Source organism: Piliocolobus tephrosceles, chromosome 8, assembly GCF_002776525.5.
Source record: "Piliocolobus tephrosceles isolate RC106 chromosome 8, ASM277652v3, whole genome shotgun sequence".
In the NCBI taxonomy this organism is placed as follows: Eukaryota; Metazoa; Chordata; class Mammalia; order Primates; family Cercopithecidae; genus Piliocolobus; species Piliocolobus tephrosceles.
The window spans coordinates 2863928-2884128 of record NC_045441.1 but is presented as its reverse complement, the minus strand read 5'-3'; the positions used below and the strand labels follow the sequence as shown (position 1 = coordinate 2884128).

The 20201-nt window shown below is 54.9% G+C and overlaps 1 protein-coding gene across 13 annotated transcripts in view; it reads right to left on the bottom strand.

The window, feature by feature from the left end:
• Positions 1-20201, bottom strand: part of MAD1L1 (mitotic arrest deficient 1 like 1) — a 416677-nt gene that overhangs the window by 212781 nt on the left and 183695 nt on the right. The window lies entirely within an intron of this gene.

The window sequence follows — 20201 nt, the reverse complement described above, 5'->3', positions numbered from 1 at the left end:
CCTGGTTTACTGTTGACAAAACTCTATTTCTGCTGAGCGACTGGATTTGGAGGAGCCCCCAGGAGAAAACACGGTCCCCAGCCTTCAGCAGCATCTTCCCTCCAGCAACCAGCTGTGCATTCTCCATGAACTGCACCTCTGCGAGCTCTCCCGAAGGCAGCAGGAGGCTGAACACCAGGCCGCTCAGAGAGGAGGCACGGGGTCCTCTCCCACTGCTCACCCCTCTGCCTGTAGCTGCACCAGGTGCACAGAGCACGCTCCCTGCCCTGCCCACAGCTGTCTCGGGGTGACCTCAGGCAGCTCCTCCTCTGGCTTCCCGCCGTCACACCCTCCCCACCGGCCTCCACCACCCACACGTAGCTGGAGAGGGGAGGGGAAAAGCCGCTGCTCTGGGCTCCCCACCAGCAAGCCTGGTTCTTGCAATTTCAACCTCTGATAAAAAGCTCTACAACACCTATTGTAGGAAAGAGTGGATCAATTACGATTTCCCGAGGCAATTTTACTTACATTTCACACTGCTCTATGACAAATTCTACTTCATTTGTGTTTGTTGTATAAATGCATCCCCCAGCATCCACCTGAACCAGCACCAGCCTCGTTACGGCACCTCCTCACACCTACGCTCTGATGATGTGGGTGCCACTCACAGCTGGGAGGGCACTGGGACCATCCTGACAGGAAGCCATACCCAAGCCACAGTGGCCGCAGACGGCCCCTCACCAGGGAGGAGGACGTGGCCCTTGCGAGGTCCAGCTACCATGCCTGACCCACGGGGATGTGGGGCCTGAGACAGGCCCTGTGCTGCGTGGCTCTAGTTTCAGTGCAGTTTATCTGACAGGACACAGGGAGAAAGGAGAGCAGGGCAACGCGGGAGACAGACAGCACAGTGGAGTCACAGCCCTGGCACCACCACCTAGCCTGAGCAGACGGGTCCCTTTCCTCTCTAGGTCTCTAGCGTTTCCGATCAGCAAAACAGGGAATTAGATAGGCTTGGTCTTTTACAGTTCAAAAACCTTACAATGCTGCAAAGTCTAGGCGCCCTTCTCCACCGACAGGCAGCAGGCAGCCAGTGCCCAGGGTGCCAGGCACACTCCAGGCTTTGTGCCAAGGGGTTTCCACGCATCAGCTCCCTGACGCCTCATTCACGGGAGACGCCCAGCCCCAGTCCCTGCCCAGTGCCTGGAACAGAACAGGTGCTCAGGAACTATGTGTTCAATTAAAAACTCAATGAGTGAAACCATCAGCGGATCAATCCTCGGAATCTCCTGAGACAGGCTGGAGTCTGCGCTCCCTTTCAGATGAGGACGAGGCTCCAGGTGAAGGCACGCGCCCCAGGTCTCTCCTCGGAACCTCCTCCTGAGACAGGCTGCAGTCCTCGCTCCCTTTCAGATGAGGACAAGGCTCCAGGTGAAGGCGCCGCCCCAGGTCTCTCCTCGGAACCTCCTGAGACAGGCTGCAGTCCTCGCTCCCTTTCAGATGAGGACGAGGTTCAGGTGAAGGCACGCCCCAGGTCTCTCCTCGGAACCTCCTCCTGAGACAGGCTGCAATCCTCGCTCCCTTTCAGATGAGGACGAGGCTCCAGGTGAAGGCGCATGCCCCAGATCTCTAGCTTATGTGAAGCCGACCCTGGGCTCTTGGCCATCATGCTAATGGGCAGGTGGGAAAGCACTTCCCCAGCCCTGGGCTCTAAGAGCTACCTAAGGACCCCGGGCAGCAGTGATCCCGCTAGTCCTGAAAAGATTCAGGGCACATCCATGGTCAGGGGAACGCCATTACCCAAACAGCTCTGACGTCAGGGTCCTTCCTCAACTGAAAGCTCATCTCAGCTGGGGAGAGTTGGCCTTGCCTTCGTCTCCTTCAGAGCTGTGCTGGGCTGAATGGGGCCAGAAATCAGCATGAGGAGGATTCAAACAAGATGATTCGCCCACGGGAAGTACCTCCCACCAGGCTCGAGGGACCCCCGTGCTGCTTCCTGGCATTTTGAGTTCACGCCCAGGGCTGTGGGCTTCCACTCAGGGTCAGGCCAGCTCCTAGCAAGTGGTGAGGGGGGTGGCGCCGCCCTGCTCTCCCGGAACTCAGCCTGGCAAGGTAGGCAGATGTGAGCGTTGTGAAAACAGGCGAGGCTGGGCAGGGCACTCAGGGAGCCCCACACCAGTAAGAAGACTCCGCACGGAGGGAGAGTGTGCATGGGGCCGGGGGGCAAGGCGCCTCCGCAGAAAGACACGGAGCAGGCACTGGCTGAGAAGACGCCCCCAGCCCACTGTATCACATGTCTACCGCCTTCTCGGGGTACAGCAGCGTGGGCTGAGGACGCCTGGCTGACACGGCCACTGACTGGACGCGATCAACAGACACAGAACTCCGAGAGCTCACGCTCCCAGCTCAGCACCTCACTCGTACACTCGCCAGCCAGGCACCACATGCCAGGCCCTGTGCTGGCCAGGAGGTGGGCCCTTCGATCATGCCATTCTCACAGAGGCAGCCTGGGTGCCAGAGGTGTGAGTCACGTGCCCCGTGGCACAGAGCGTGTAGGTGTGGACCCAATTTGAACCAGCCCAGAAGACCCGGTCACCCCTGCCCTCGCCTGCTTCACAGCACTAGAACTAAAGGAAACCAGATGGATACTCCATGGAGCAAGGCCCTGAAAGGCTGTGGGCACCGAAGCAGTGGAAGGAATGACAGAGAAAGACCAGCACGCTTCGCCACACCAACACCTCCGCGGGTCCCAAAACGCCACTTACAAACACAAAAGGTAAAAGATAAACTGGGGAAAACGTGCCACAAATACATGAAAACCTTTTACAAATCAATAGGAAAATCATTAACACAGTGATAGAAAACCAGGAAAAATCAACAGACAATCAACAGAAGAAAGGTAACTGATGAACACGAAACTCATTAAGACCCGTTCTTCACCTGGAGTGGCAAGACGTACAATGCTAACACCCAGCACGAGTGAGGCCGTGAGGGCTGCACGCCACGCCTGCTGGGACAGCAGCCACGGGTGCTTCTGGAAAAGGAGTCGGCAACACCGACCAAGGGTCCTGAAGGTGTTCACACCCTTCCACTTAGTAACACTTGCCTAAAAAGTAATCAGACTGTGGTGGCTCACACCTGCAATCCCGGCCCTGTGGGAGGCTGAGGCAGGAGAACCACCCGAGACCAGGAAGTAGAGACCAGCCTAGGCCACATAGTGAGACCCCGTCTCTAAACAAAACAAAAGAAGTTTTAATTAGCCAGGTGTGGTGGCGTGCACCTATAGTCCCAGCTACTGGGGAGGCTCAGGCAGGAGGATGTATCGAGCCTAGGAGTTCAACACTGCAGTCCGCCAAGAGGGTACCACCACACTCCAGCCTGGGCGACAGAGCAAGACCCTGTGTCTAAACAAATAAACAATAAATGAATCAGATATGTGGAAACAGCTGAGTCCAAGGATGTTGTACACATTAGTAATAACAATGAAAAAATTAAAAACAAAGCTAAATTTCCAATCTTTTTTTTTTTTTTTTTTTGAGACAGAGTCTTGCTCTGTCACCCAGGCTGGAGTGCAATGGCGCAATCTCAGCTCACAGCAACCTCTGCCTCCCAGGTTCAAGTGATCCTCCTGCCTCAGCCTCCTGAGCAGGTGGGATTACAGGCACATGCCGCCATGCCTGGCTAATTTTTTGTATTTTAGTAGAGACAGGGCTTCACCGTGTTGGCCAGGCTGGTCCGAACCCCTGAGCTCAGGCAATCTGCCCTCCTCGGCCTCCCAAAGTGCTAGGATTACAGGCGTGAGCCACCGTGCCCGGCCAAGAGTTTACTTTTGGTATGTCTATATAAAGAAACATTGTACGGCCAAAAAAGATTTTATTTTCAAGGAATGTTTAATAGCACAGGCACTGGCTGCAATAAAATGTGACAAGTGCAGGAAGCACACAGGGCTGCCAGCTCTGCCACAGCAGTCCCCACACTCGGCTGTCCTCGCCACACCTGAACACGGGGGTGTCCGTGAGTGCTTACTGGTTGGCTGATAGACTGGCTGAGTGAATGAACAGGGGAGGAAAGGAGAGAAGGGAGACGTGGAGATGAAATGCACGCCATGCTCTTGGTGCTACCTCTGGGTGCAGGGGTCAAGGTCTTTTTCAATGGCTACGCTTTATACTTTTTGGTCAGTTCCCAAACTTGGCACACGTGCAGTGCCACAGTCAAAGAGGGCTGGGTGTTTTGAGAGTCCGGTGGCCACAGAACGCACACCCATCTACTCCGCAGACCCAGCCCGAGGCCCAGCAGCCCAGGGGACCACAAGTCCACACTGGGGCTGGCCCCACGGAGCCGGGAGCTCAGGGAGGGACACAAACTCCACAGGCAAGCCAACAACAGATGCCTCATTTCTGAGTAAACAAATGCCAGGCACAATGCGGGAGAAGACAGGAAACCAGGCAGCCCAGAGGGGCCACATGGCCCCACAGACAACCCCAGGGACACGCAGACCACACACAGTCCAAGGACATGCTGAGAAGTGCAAGCCGGAGTCCAGGCTCCAGGCGTGAGCGTGGGAGTGCCGACAAGTCGGGACAGGGGAGGACGACGCGTTCGTTCCTGCACCACCTCCCAGCGGGGAACCAGAGCTGCAGCCCAAATCCCTTACCGTTGGCTCAGAGTCCTCTTGGGATGACGTGTCTAGTGTGAGGGGGACAATTCATCCAGTTGTGAGTTTGGGCTCTTCTTACACACAAAGGCCAATATATCAAAATTAAATTCCACGGAAGCCCAGGCTGTCACTGGAGAGCATTGCCCACAGCTCCGCGCATTGGTAAATCTAAGGCCTGAATCCACTGCGGGTCCTCTTTTAAACAGAAGACAGGAGGAAGAGCTTACCCCTAAAGACAACCCAGCAACCTGCCTGTCCCACCTCCCCAAGGCCAGGGCTCCTGATGGGAAGTACTGTGAGGACTCAACAGCCCTAGCAGAACAGGGAGCCCGAGGAAGTGTCGCAAATGACACTGGGTACCTAGAATCCTAAGAACTAGGCTGTCTACAGATGGAGACCAACCAGGTGGGAGGTGGTCAGCTGGATCCCACCAAGGCCACTCACACCCACCCGCACGCACAAGCCACGCTCCGCCACCCGAAAGCTCCTCCCACGGCTCCTCAGGCAGCACGAGCTTCCGCACACCCACCCACACGCACGAGCGGCGCTTCAGCTGCCATATGCTTCTCCCACTACAGCTCCCCCACAGCATGAGCTTCCGCACACCCACGCACGTGCACAAGCCGTGCTCCACCTGCCGAACCCCGCAGCTCCGCCCACAGCACAAACTTCCACGCACCCACCCAGGCGCAGGAGCCGTGCTCTATCTACCTGCCGCACGCTCCCACTACAGCTCCCCCCACAGCACGAGCTTCCGCGCACCCACCCACGCGCAGAAGCCATGCTCTACCTGCCGCACGCTCCTCCCATAGCTCCTCCCGCGGTACGGGCTTCCCCGCACCCACCCACGCGCAGGAGCTGTGCTCTACCTGCGGCACGCTTCCCCCACAGTTCCTTCCACAGCACGAGCTTCCCCGCACCCACCAAGGTGTCCAGTCATGCACCAAACGTGGATCAGGCCCGGGTACACATCAGATCTCACCAGCTCCAGTGCCTTCTGCCAGGCGGAAATTGCGGCTCCTTCTTTGTTTTCTTAATAGACTCTATTTTTTAGAATGGGTTTACATTTAGAAGAATGGAGAAGACGGTAGAGACTTTACACATATTCCACACCCAGGTGCCCCACTGTTAACATCTTACACGAGTACAGTGTGCTGGCCACCATGAGGAGCCAGCATGGACCCAGGCGCGCCTTGCTCTCCTGGACCACACAGATACTGTGCTGCTTACAAATGGAAGGTTTGTGGCCGTCCTGCCTTGGGCGAGACCCTCGGCGCCATGTTCCCAACAGCATGTACTCCCTTCACAGCTCTGTCACCTTTGGTCATCCTCACGGCGTTTCAGACATTTTATCACTGTTACATCTGTTGTGGTCTGCAGTGGGTGATCTCCGACGTTACTACTGTCATTGATTCTGGGGCGCCATGTCCTCACAGTATTTCTGACATTTTATCACTACTGTATCTGTTGTGGTCTGCAGTGGGTGATCTCCGATCTGACTGTTGTCATTGATTCTGGGGCGCCACATCCTCACATTATTTCTGACATTTTTTCACTGTTGTATCTGTTGTGATCTGTGATCAGTGGTCTCAAATGTTTCTATTGTCATTGTTTCTAGGGTGCCACAAACTATGCTCCTAAGACGGCAAGCTTAACTGACCAACGTTGCGTGTGTCTGGCTGCTTCACTGACCGGCCACCTCTCTCCCTCCCTCTCCTTGGGCCTCTCTATTCCCTGAGACACAACAATATTAAAATCAGACCAGTTAATAATCCTACAACGGCCTCTAAGCATTCGAGAGAAAGGAAGAGTCGCACATCTCTCCTTTAAACCAAAAGCTAGAAAGGATTAAGCTTCGTGAGGAAGGTGTGCCAAAAGCAAAGATAAACCGAAAGCCAGGCCTCTCGTGCCAAACAGCTAGCCAAGTTGTGAATGCAAAGGCAAGGTTCTCAGAGGAAATTGAAAGTGCTGCTCCACTGAACACACCCACGATAAGAAAGTAAAACTGTCTTGTTGCTGATACGGAGAAAGTCTGAGTGGTCTGGATAGATCCAATCAGCCCCAACATTCCCTTACGCCAGAGCAAGTTCTATGAGGCTAAGACAGGTGGGGACGCCGAAGAATCCAAGCCTGAAGCTAGCAGAGGTAGGTTCGTGAGGTGTACGTTAAGAGACCATCCCCATCACATAAAAGTACGAAGTGAAGCCGCAAGTGCTGATGGAGAAGCTGCAGCAAGTTCTCCAGAAGCTCCAGCTAAGAGCACCAGTGAAGGCGGCCAGACTCAACACCAGATGTGCGGTGCACATAAAACAGCCTTCTGCCAGAAAGTGCCGTCCAGGACTTTTACAGTGACAGAGAAGTCGATCCCTGCCTTCAAAGTTTCAGAGGACAAGCTGACCCTCCTGTTAGGAGATAATGAAGCTGATGACTTTTTTTTTTTTTTGAGACACAGTCTCACTCATTCTGTCACCCAGGCTGGAGTACAGTGGCACAACCTCGGCTCACTGCAACCTCCACTTCCTGGGTTCAAGCAATTCTCCTGCCCCAGCCTCCCAAGTAGCCGGGATTACAAGTGGGCGCCACCACGCCCCACTAATTTTTTGTATTTTTAGTAGAGACAGGATTTCACCATGCTGGCCAGGATGGTCTCGAACTCCTGACCTCAAGTGATCTGCCCGCCTCGACCTCTCAAAGTGCTGGGATTACAGGTGTCAGCTACTGTGCCTGATCTAAGCTTTTTATTTTGATCCAACTACAGATTCACATGGAGCTATAAAAAATAACACAGAGATCACAAGTAGCATTTATCCAGTTCTTCCCAATTGTAACATCTTGCAAAACTACGGCACAGTATCACAACCCGTATGCTGACAATGATATAATAAGATACAGAACATTTTTATCACCACAAAAATCCCTCAGGTTGTCCCTTCACAGCCACGATTCCTCCTGTGCGTCTCCGTAGCGCACGGCGGCCATCCACAGGCTTTCCATAACGTCAGCCTTTTAATGACGTCAGACAAATGGGATCATGCAGCACACAACCTTTAGGGACTGGGCTCTTCGCTCCGCTAAACTCCTGGAGATCTATTCAAGTTATGTTTATCCACGGTTAATTCCTTCTTAGTCCTGAGTAACATTCTGTGTGACGGAGGCACTAGTGTCGTTTAACCATTCACCACTGAAGGACATCAGAATTCTTTCCAGTTCTTGGTTGTTACACAAAAGCTGCTGGGAAGAGTGCTCTGCCGGTGTTTGTCCGAACCTCGGTTTTATTTCACTGGAATCAACACCCAGGAATGCGACTGCTGGTCATATGGGAGCTGCAGTGTAGTTTTTAGGAACCCCTGGAGCTGGCTTCAGAGTGGCCACGCCCTGGCACTCCCCCCTCAGCAAGGCACCAGAGACGGAGTTTCTCTACACACTGGCTGGCATTTGACGGTGTCCGATTTTAAACTTTGACAGGTGTGCAGTGATGCCTCATTGTGGTTTTAACTTGCATTTCCCTAATGATTAATGATGTTGAACACCTTTTCACAGGTTTAACTGCTGTCTGTATATGTTCTTTGGTAAAAATGTCTGTCTATATCTTTTGCTCATTTGCTAATTAGCTGTGTCTGTTTTGTTTTTCTACTATTGAGTTTTGAGAAGTTTTTTTGATCTATTACAGATAACAAATCGTCTTCATCAGATATGAAGCTTGCAAATATTTCCCCTCAATCTCTACCTTGTCTTTTCATCTCTTCACAGGGTCTTTCATGGGGCAAAATTTTTAATTTTGATGGAGTCCAACTTCAGTTGACCCAAGCAGAAGGAACGAAATAATAAAGATTAGAGCAAAAATAAGTGAAATAAAGAACACAGAAACAATAAAAGAAATCGGTCAAGCCTAAAGTTGGTTCTGTGAGAAGAGCCAGAGAATTGACAAAAACTTTTAGCTGGGCCAACCAAGGAAAAAAGAATGAGGGTGCAGATCACTGCAGTCGGGAGTGAGAGAGACACGATAGCCGACCTTACAGAAATCAAGACCGTAAAGGAGTACTATGAACAGCTGCATGCCAAAAATTAGTAACAGGTGAAATGAACAAACTCCTAAGAAGACAAAAGCTACCAAAACTGACTCAAGAAAAACACAGACAATCGGAGTAGACCCGCAGAACAACGAAGAGACCGGATTAGTCACGAAGACGCTGCCTGCTGCCTCAGCGGCTCCATCTCAGCTCCTCCCGACCCTCCCAGATCCCCACGACTAGAATGCTGGATCTCATGCTGTGGCCCCACCAGCGCCGGGGACTTTATTCCTTTTACTCCATCATATTCCCAGGTCCCATAGGCGCTGGGGACTTTGCTCATTTTATTCTGTCATATTCTCTGTGTTGTTCAGAATGGGCAGTTCCTATCGGTCTATCTCTGAGTTCACGAACGCACTCCTCTGTCACCTCCATTCTGCTGCTGACCTTATCCATTAACTTTTCCTTTCCATTATTGCCAGGCGTTGACTACATTTTCTGTCTTCCCAGCTACTGCTTCCCTAGTCCTTTGCTGGGGAGTGTCGGCATTTTGGGGATGTGCCTCCTTAGCTCCAAGTCTGGGATAGAAGAGGCAGACGAGGAAACCTGGGCAGCTCCCCGCCACGCTGTTCCGAGGCCCAAGGCCTCCGGCTTCCACCCCGCAGAGGCTCCCTGGGCTCATTCCATAGATAATGTCCGGGGCTCTTCGTTATACTTAACAGAAGGATCAAAGAAAATGCGTCAACTCCATCTTCCTGCAAACAGAGGTGCTGGCTGCTCTTTGGCATCGCTCATTCAGCCAGTGCTGATTTGGAACATCCTATGTGCCGTGTGCTGTCATAGGGGCTGCCCTGAGAAGCTTGGCTTCACAATCACGTGTGTCTCGCACTGTTGGCTGCTGAGAACCACAGAAGAGCTCTCAGCACATGGGGGCTCCATTCGACCCCCTGCACTGAGACACCACCCGCCAGAGCAGGACTTCCTGAAGCCTGAGCTAAAGCACTCCGAGTTCCTGTCGGAAAAAGCTCAGGGCTGTCAGCAGGATTTGCCCTTGGTTCTACCACACCTGACAACAGGCCCCTGCCCTGCCTCCCCTTCCTAATGCAGTTACTTGGGAAAATCCAAGCTGTCAATTGTGAATCCTTCCTCGGTCCCCTGGAGACACACATGCCCGCACCTCCCACAGCTCCGGGACGTCCTTCTCAAGGACCGAGAGCCACCCCTTTCGAACGTCATCATCAGGAAGACAGGCCAGTCTCCCAGTCTGGGGCTGGAGAGGGGGAGCAGGAGCCCGTCCCTGCCAGCCCTGACCTGCCAGCTCGTAGCAGAGTCAGCTCATCACATTCAAGCTACCCAACCCTCTTGCTGCTTTCTGTAATTTTTCACTTCCCTGACTCCACTTGGGCACCTGCTCCCCACACTCCCTTTAAAATGCCTGGTCACATCTGCACAAACCTGAAAGGAGCTCAGCTCTGTCCCCTGCTGTCAGCAGCAACTGAATCAAGTCTGTCTTCTCCACTTTAACTTACATCCAGCTGCGTACACCTTTGACATGGGTCACAACTGACACTCAACATGAGCTGAATTCAACCAGATGAAGAAGAGCTTTGAAGGCATAACATCAAATGACAGGTCACTAAACCCTCTCTTTGCCCGAGGAGAGCAGGAAACTCCACAAGACAGTCTCGCTTCCACCATGCGAAAACGTCAACTCTCACCACGGTAGCCCACAGTGGGGGAGGGATACTGAACGCAAAACTCACTCAGGTGCCTGCTTTGGCCTGACCACACTGCACCCAGCTCCCCGCAGCACCTCCTGCTCTGTTCTGGAGAGGCAAGCAGAGCCTGCGTCCTACCCAGCCAAGGCCAGAGAGAACTAGCTCCCCAGGAAAGCAGCAAGGGACCATCCAAGAAAGACTCAGACACACATGCACAGACACACATGCACACGGACACGCACAGACACACAGGCACAAATGCACGCACACACATGTACACAGACACATATACGCACATGCACACAGACACAGACAACAGGCACACAGACACGCACACACATGTACACACATATGAACATGCACACACACATGGACACAGACACACATGCACACAGGCACAGGCACACAGATGCACGCACACACGTACACAGACACATACACACATGCACACAAATAGACACACACAGGCACACACACAGATGCACGCACACACGTACACACATATGCACATGCACACACACGGACATAGACACATGCACACAGACACACACAGGCACACACATGGACACAGACACACAGGCACATAGACACAGATGGACGCACACACGTACACAGACACGCACATGCACACACGGACACAGACACACAGGCACACAGACACATGCAGACAGGCACAAGGGCATGCACATGGACGCACATGGCATACCTGACTACCACCTACCTTTTCACACTCCTGCCACCCCCAAACCCTGGCTTTTAGACTCTGCAGCTAAAATACATCCAATGATGGTATCAATGTTCATTCGTTCATTTCTTCATTCAACAAATACTTGGTGATACGGTTTGGATGTTCGTTTCCTCCAAATCTCAGGTTGAAATGTTTCCCAAAGATGGAGGTGGGGCCTTGTGGGAGGTGTCGGATTATGAGGGCGGATCCCTCACAAATGGCCCAGGCCCCTCCCCTGGGTGAGGAGTGTTGTTGAAAGAGTCTGGAACCTCCAGTGTCTCGCTTGCTCCTGCTCTGGCCATGTGACGTGCCTGCTCCTCCTCCACCTTCTGCCGTGATCAGAAGCTTCCTGGTGCCTCAGCAGAAGCAGATGCCAGCGCTATGCTTCCTGTACAGTCTGCAAAATGACCCAGCCTCAGGTATTCATTTATAGAGACACAAGAACGGACTCACACACCCGAGGAGCCTTCACACACGCACATGTCCACGTCCACATCAAGGCAGTGCTGCTGAGGGCCAGAGGACGCTGCCACCGGCTGACCCCGCAAAGCTGAAAGTCACCTTCCTCAAGGAGGATGGGCTTCCGGAAAACACAGCCCTGCACTTAGAAACTGCAGACCCTACTCTCCAGTCTCTCTATTTATAAAACTGCTTATGCGAAGATATTTCCACACATAATGCGTTCCATTACGCAGTGTAAGGTGGGGCCTGAATGGAGAACATTCCAGTCAGCCACATAAGACGCTTCAGGAAATACAAGAAAATGACCCTGCGCTGACTTTCGAACGTGTCTGCATCCACGGCCCTGTCCCATGGGAGGGCGCAAGGTAAATACACGACCCTGCGTTCCTCTCCTCCTCCCGCGGTTCTCTCCTGACCGTGCAGTGCGGCAGACACCCCTCATCCTTGGTGGCAGGGCAGCATTCGCATGTAAATAGCTGGCAGACACAAGGACATGAAGGCAAGGAAGAGCTCTTTAATTAACTTTAATCCTCCGAAAATCCATGCTGCAATCTGTTCTGACAGTCCCGCACTCCTCAGGAGGCCCTCGGCACGACCTGGCACGTCCTGCGGGCTGGAGGTGGCCAGAATGGGCGGGCTTGGGAACATGATGCTCGGGTATCTTGCCTACAAGGACGCTGGGTCATGACTGTTCTCTGGAGGCTACGGGTGCCCTGCGGAGTGGAGGTACGGACAGAGCTTGGCAGGGCTGGGGGTCCAGACTGGTTGAGCACCTGTTTCCCACCACAAACAGCCCTGCGGAGTGCCAGCCTTTTTCTCAAGGGTGGGAGCAGCACCGCTCCAGGCCTCTTGCCAGGCCCCAGGGAGCCCTGAGGCAGGGGCTTCTGCCCGTTCTCTGCTCCCAACACCCTGCACTGCCCAACATAGACATAGGTTGGGCCCAGGGCTGCTGAACAAGGCCAGGGAGGGCCGGGCTGCCGAGCCTGCCCCTGGAACGTGGCAGACCGCACTGTGTAGGAACAGGGTGTGGGTGGCGGCTGCAGGCTTGGGTATGACTCGAGCAAAGCTGGGTGCCGGTCACGTCAAGAGAGCACACGCACTGGACGGCGGCAGGGCCCCTAAGACGGTCATGGGCAATGGTCCAGCAACCAAAGCAAAGGCCTGAGGGAGAGAGGACGGGAGGAGGGGAGACAGCAGCACGGGAGGACGAGCTGCCCAGAGCTGGTGGTCACAACGGACCACAGGAAGGGGAGCAGCCAGCGGTCTGGAATAATAAAAATCACAGCGAATGCTCGCAGGACAGAGGCAGCTACTGCAGGCCCTGGTCTGAGGGTCACTCCTGCTCATTCCTCCCAACCTGTTCAGTCCGCCAACAACTCTGAGGACGCGCTGGGACAATCCCCGCTCTCTCCAGCAACGGAACTGACACCGACGAAAGACCTCGGCCGGGTTCCACACAGCCAGCACCCGGGACAGGGATTTGAACTCACACACTCAGGCTCCTGAGAGGACGCTCCTGCCACAAAGCATCTCAGGTGAGAGAGGCCAAAGAGAAGCCGCCTGGCGCACGTGGAAGGAGGTGGGGATGCCGTGAACGCACTAGGAACGGTGCTTTAGAAACAGCAGCGGTCAATCTCAGAGGAGGCTGCAGCACGTGTGAGATAACACGATTTCCCAAATGGTTCAGCAGGGCACAGAACCAGCACGGGGGTGCGGCCGGGAGGTCTCGGTCCTGAGTACATGTGAAGCCCCCAGGCGATTGACCACACAAGCCTCTCCACTGCTCCAGCCTCGGTTTCTCTTCCTGTACAGCGAGGGCGACTCCGCACAGCCCACGTGTTTCCCACTCGGCTTTGTGGGATTCAGTGAGGATGAAAAGAACTGGAACTGGGGTCCCAGCTCAATGAGAGAGACCCCAAGAAATGGAGACCATCAGCATGGCATAGTCCCCCAGGACGGGGACATCCTCTCAGGAGCTCCTGTGCCAGTGGTGTAGACAGGGGAGCCCAGGGGAGGCAATGGCATGAACAAGAATGGATCCCCGGGCCAGGCCTGTCACCTCCTCACTCTGATGAGCAGCAGCGACCATTCTCCTCACTTCACAGAAGCAGCAGAGGCACCAAGGGGAGCCACACGCCCAAGCCACACAGCTGCAGAGGCACGATCTGAGTCCGGGTGCCCTGACGGCAAGCCCCAGCCTCCAATCACCTCCCAGGGCGAAGCCATTCAGCAAGGGAGCTGCTGCCACCAGGGACCAGAAAGGACATGAAAGGCTCGGGCCTCCTACCCAGCCTCCACACCCTGCTCTCCACTCCAGGTCACGAGCACCAGCCCGTGTCTCTGCGGCTGTGAATTCCCGTGAGATCCCCTGTGCCCCCGTGTCCCTGTGAGATTCCCTGTGAGAGCCCCCGTGTCCCCGTGAGAGTCCCTGTGTCCCCGTGAGAGGCCCCGTGTCCCTGTGAGAGGACCTGTGTCCCTGTGAGAGGCCCTGTGTCCCCGTGTCCCCGTGAGAGTGACTCCCAGCCTTCCGGCCGCCGGGCGCCCTCTCAGGTGCCTCTCGTGGCCAGCCCAGCACTCTGTGTGTACACGGCACCATCCCTCTCAGGAGCCCGCAGGAGCCACACCAGTCTGGCTTACACAGAAATAAATCGTGCTTCTGTAACCAGCAATATTTCTTTAACCGGAGGTTAATAAAAATCACCGATGGAGGCTAACCAATGGATCTAATTTATTTAGAGCCTTTCCTGAAGCTGTGGATAAAGCCCTTTATTAAAGCTTAGTATAGCACCTGAGGACACCCTGGAAAAGCGACAGTCGCTTAGTGGGATTTGGAGGCTGCGGAGCAAAGTGAAAAGCCTAACAGGATTCCTTGAAGGAAGGGGGAGGGGAGCGGGAGACAGGAGCCAGTGTCTCCCCTGAGGAGCCCAGCCTCGGCCAAACAGCACTCAGGGCCCGTCCCAGGCCTTCTCTGAGCCTCAGAGCACGTGGTGAGCCCCAAGTAGTCGTTAAATCCAAACGTTCTGCCGAGGACCCCACGTGGGGCTGAGCCACCATCCCTAGAAGACACGGCACACACCTCCTGTGCCACGGGGCCACCACAGCCCTGCTCCTTGAGGGCCTGCCCGTGACAGAGGCGGCAGCGGAGGCCCTATAAGGAAAGGACTTCCCAGGGAAGGCTGGCTGAGGGCTGCAGTGGACACCTTGGCTGCCTCTACGGAGTCAAAGAGGGTCCCTGCAATCAGTGCCTCTCCTGGGATGCAGGTGGGGGCACAGGCACCACGCCCTAGGTGGGCTGAAGCCCCGTCCTCCCTGCAGTGGAAAGGCCCCTCCCTTTCCAGGCCTGCACTCACAGGTACCCTATGTCCCTGTCCTCAGCTGGAAGGCAGCACAGGCCAGTAAGATCGCCTTTCAATGTGCACAGAAATCTGAGACCCCTTTCAGCTACCAAAGGCCCCCACAACCTCAGGGCCGGCCAGCTGGCTAGGAAACCCATGTTCTCCTCCTCCCGGGCCCGGAGCCCATGCCCACCCACCCCTCCCCTCCAGACACGCTGTGGCTGGGGCACTGTCCCTGAAATGATTCAGAAACACAGACGCTCACTTAAAACTTCTCGTCTAAAAGAGTTAAAAACTGTGCAAGGGGAACGTTCGGGAACTGTACCAATTCTTTTCCTGGAGACTGAACTCTGTGCGTGGAGATCATCTCCTCAGCTGCTAAACCCCTTCCAGATCAGAAGCGACACAAACCCCGCCTCACCCGCCTGTCCCACACTGAGCCGTGACGTCTGGAGCAGGAAAGGGGTGAGCGCTGCTGGCCTGTGCCCAAGGGGCCCACGTGCAACCCAGGGCGGGAAAAGAGGCGGGTCCTTTCCAGAGTCCGTCCCCACTGAAGGAAGATTCTGTGAGCTCCTAGGTGGAGGGCTAGACCTCGCCCAGACAGGAGCCTCGGCTCAGAGGAGGGAGAGCAGCACTCCCCGTGCCCACATGCACAGTGCCCGGCCCCCTTTCCCAGGTGCCACCTCTGTGCCACATGCTGTGCACACAGCACCCCCTGGGCTGGGTGCACCCACTCACAGACAGAGGAAACTGGAGGATCGTACTGAATGGCCCCCAGCGCGCACATCCACCGCACATCCCGCCATCCGCTCCTGGGCTGAACTCTAAGCTGTTTACTGTGTGCCACCCCCCTGAGCAGTCTTCAGCTAAGGCTCTCCCTTCCCAAATTCTCAGGTTCTACAAGTAAATGTCTCTTCTCTGTTCACCCCAGCTCCCCAGGGCTGCCAATGAGCTGACCTCAGGCAAAGCAGGCAGCGAGAATTCTGGAAAGGAACCCTGAGGCACCACTGCTCTGAGCCGCAGCTGTGCGATGAGCTGCAGAACGGACAGTCCCTGTGACACGGCTGCAAACCCACAGGCACGAGGAAACCCGGGGGGCCTGTCTGCAGACCATGCTGATGATTGCTTCCGTCTGGGAGAACCTCCCCTCCTCCCCTTGGTGTTTTATTGGGGGCAGTTTAGCTGTTTATGAGTGAAGTTAACCAAAAGAGTATTAACTCCATTCCACACTCCCTGCATCTGACTGTTTTCCATTTGATGATGGATGATGTTTAATACCTCCCAGTCTGAGCACACTCTGGGTCTGTAAATACAGATCCTGCTTTATTGCTGTTTAATAACTATCACAATGGCTGGGGCTGGCCTTGTCTGCTGGGCTTAATGTTCCATGAGGGTCTCATGGGAAAAGGAGCCAAACTGCATAAAAGAATCGGCGTTCCAGAATGGCAGGCACAGATGAACACACATGTGCGCATACAGCACTCACACCATCCATACATGTGCACGCACACAGAGCTCACACCACACACACGTATGCACAGTCACATGCTCAGACACATGCACACACACAGCTCACACAGCACAGACATGCACACTCACATACGTGCACTCACGTGCGCACAGAGCGGACTCCGCAGACACACGCGCAGTCACACACGTGCACTCACATGCGCACACAGAGCAGACTCTGCAGACACACGCGCACTCACATGCACTCACGCGCACAGAGAGCTGACTCCGCAGACACATGGGCACTCACACACGTGCACTCACATGCGCACAGAGAGCAGACTCTGCAGACACACGTGCACTCACATGCACTCACGTGCGCAGAGAGCTGACTCCGCAGACACATGGGCACTCACACACGTGCACTCACGCGCACAGACAGCAGACCCTGCAGACACATGCACACTCACGTGTGCAGAGAGCAGACTCCACAGACACACACACGTGCACTCACATGCAGAGTGGACTCCGCAGACACATGTGCACTCACGTATGCACAGAGAGCAGACTTTGCAGACACATGCACACTCACACACGTGCAATCACGTGCACCCAGCTCACCAGTACAAATACATGCACACTCACACACACGTGTGCACAGTTCAGAGAGCAGACATGTGCACACTCATGCTCACACATGCACAGTTCACACAGATGTGCATGCACAGCTCACAAAGCACATGTGCACACAGAACTTACACAGCACAACATACATGCGCACACAAGTACCCACGTATGGACACACACATACACAGCACTCAACACAGATGTGCACATACAGCTCCTACACAGAACTCATGCAGCACAGACACGTACACAGGAATGCTCGTGTGCACGCAGGCACACTGAGCACCAACACAGGTGTGCTCATGAACACCCAGGTGCACACGGGTGCACACTGACGCACACGCGCACTCTCAGACACCATGCTCCAGCACCCCAGTCAGGTGGTGGGGTGGGTGTAGAGGGACTCTGGCTGGGAATTCTACCTATTCACCTGGGCAAGCTCCTTCACCTCATCCAACAACAAATTCCTGTCGCACAAACGTGGGATTTCCAAATCCGAGCTCAGAATTCTCCAAATGATTTTTAAGTGAGATTATCAGAGGTATGTTAATGAAATGAGAAGTTACTCTGACGAATGCCAGCACACATCGAATGCCCACTCACTCCAGGTCCCATACCAGGTATTTAACATACAATTTGTTGGGAAACAAATTTGATGAATGGTAATAAGTTGCAACCACACTGCGTAAGGCCTGGCACAGGGCAGGCAGGTGAGTCAGCTGGGCAGCTGACTCTGCTGTGTCTCGTTTGAAAAACGCAGTCTTGTTCCCATGCTAATGACTGGGAGGGGCTCTCCCATAGGATGCTGAGTGATGGCCAAAAAGTCCCCCACCGCCCCTTTGTAAAGAACCTCCTCCAAGATGGACGCAGAAAACCACACTCAGCTGAACGAAGCTGTGCTGGGAGCCTCCCAAGCCTGGCTGAGCCACCTGCGCAACACCCCTCCAGCTTCAGGTGCCCTCCCCACTCCACAGTGACTCGCAAGCCGCCACTCCCACGTCCCCAAGCCAGCGCTAGGCCTCCTCGAGGCGAAGAGTCGTGCCAATCGTCACACTTGTCTGTGTCCAGCCACCGACCGTGTCAACCATGCTGCCATTTTTAGCAGGGTCCCATCTTGTTTTTAAGGTGATTTTGTGTAGCAGGGCGACTTTTAGGAACACATATCACCTTAGAATAGAACTAACCATATGTTTGTTGAGTGAGTTGATGATGAACTACCTCACACACATATTTGAACATTACAATTTAAAAATATTTTCAGAGCATTCCCTCATGGAATCTGTGAATCGGCTCTGTGTGCAGACGGGGTGAGGCGTGCATGCTTCATTCTTCCAAAGAGGAAGCAAAGGTGAAGAGAGGTAAAGGGAGCTGGCACCAGGCACATGTGAGAGAGTGACAGAGTTCAGGTTCTAACTCGGGTTTTCTGATTCCAGCTCCTAGGCTTCCTCCCCCTAGGAGAGAGGTGGCCTCAGGCCACCACCTCCCTTCCCAGTGCCCTGCCCAGGGCCAGACCCTCTCCCTGAACAGTGGGGGCCCCCAGTCCATGGCCTCTGCTGACTCCAAGCTGACTCAGCAGGTGGCTCATGCCCACCATGGGTGGCAAAAGGCTCGGGGCAGCTCAACAGCTCACGGGCCTCCTGATGTCACTCAAGAAGCTTGGTTTAAAAACACAGATTTTCAAAGAGGTAGCAGGAGAAAGGACTCACCTGGTCCGCCCGGGGGCCTCCTGCAGAAGCAAGGTCTGTGCCTGGGCCTCATGGACACCTGGGTCCAGCGGCGCCCCCATGTCTTGCTGGAGGGCAGCAGCCACCCGAGGGGCACTGGGCACTGCCTGGCGTGGGCGGCCAGATTCGCTTCGTCAGCACCAGTGTCCTGGAGGACCATCGAGCACTGCAATTCCCGGGGCACCTCACCCAACATTTACAGGCACCAGACCACACGTTCACAGGGCACCTCACCCAACATAAGGGCACCAGACCACATGTTCAGTTCACAAGGAACCTCACCCAGCATCTGCAGGCATCACCACCCCTTCCATCCGTTGCGCTCCTACGAGAGCTAAGCCAGGTATGAGGCCAGACCAGAAACCAGAGACCTGGATGGAACCTCACGCGCCTGCTGCAAGCAGGGAATCCCCCAGTCAGTGCCTCAGACCCATGTCCACACCCACATGGGCAGACAGAAGCACCAGGCTGAGGGTGGTGAGCCAGGGGGTCCCTGGGCCGCCTCCACTCTGGCTGGTGTCAGGCTGTGGCTAGATCTATCTGGCAGCTCCCTTGAAGCACCCACAGAACCATGGAGACCACAAGTCAACGGTGGCCTATCGCTGGCGTGGAGAAAGCCCAGAGCCTCCACACCTCTGCCTCTGAGGCCAGGGACCTCTCCCAGGACCATGGACGCAGGGACCCAGGCACCCGCCCAGACTGTGGTACAGGGAACTTCCAAGGCTCTTGAGTGTGCCGTGACACCAAGGACAACTGAAGGGGCAGAGGCCGCCGAGCAAGCAGCCCAGTACCCCGAGTGCTGCCCGGCCGTCAGCAGGCCACCCACCTGAGCCCCACAGGCCAGGGGCAGACACACCTGTGTGGAGCGGCCAGGTGAGGCAGCCTGTCACCTTTAACATCTCTGAATGTCTCCAGGAGGGGCCTGGACACGGTTCAGACACCACCACCAGGACGCTGCGGCTGTTTTTAGCGGGGAAGACTCAAGAGGCTTCCTTGGCAGGGAACCATGCCTTTGAGCATGACCATCAATTTTCACCTGCAGCCAACTTCCTTTCCTTTCAAGATCAAGGTTATTCAAAGATGTGGATTTCTTTGAAATTGAGTTTAAAAAGAGAACATTTCTCTACTAAACACGAGAGGAGACTTTTAAAGCACAAAGAAAGACAATGTCAGGCCAAAGCAAGCCTGGGTAGTTAGGACAAGGTTCCGGGCCTGGTCCCTCCAGCCCCTCCCAGACACGCTGCAGGCTCTGCCTGTGTCCCCCAAGGCCAGGCTGAAGTCACCTGTGCCGGCTGGATGAGGACTGGCCTAGGCACTGGAGATGCCTCCCTGGGCTCCTCTCCAATCCTCGGTCTCTTTGTTGTGAACCTCCAAAGCCGAGGGGGCCTGGGAATTCCACAGCCTCTCTCCTAGGCAGGACACTCCAGGTTTCTCATTCATAACCCACGTGGTGCTGTGGGAGCCTCGCCCTACAGGACACAAGGGGCTCCTGGGGTCTGGATGAAGTGGTGGCGAG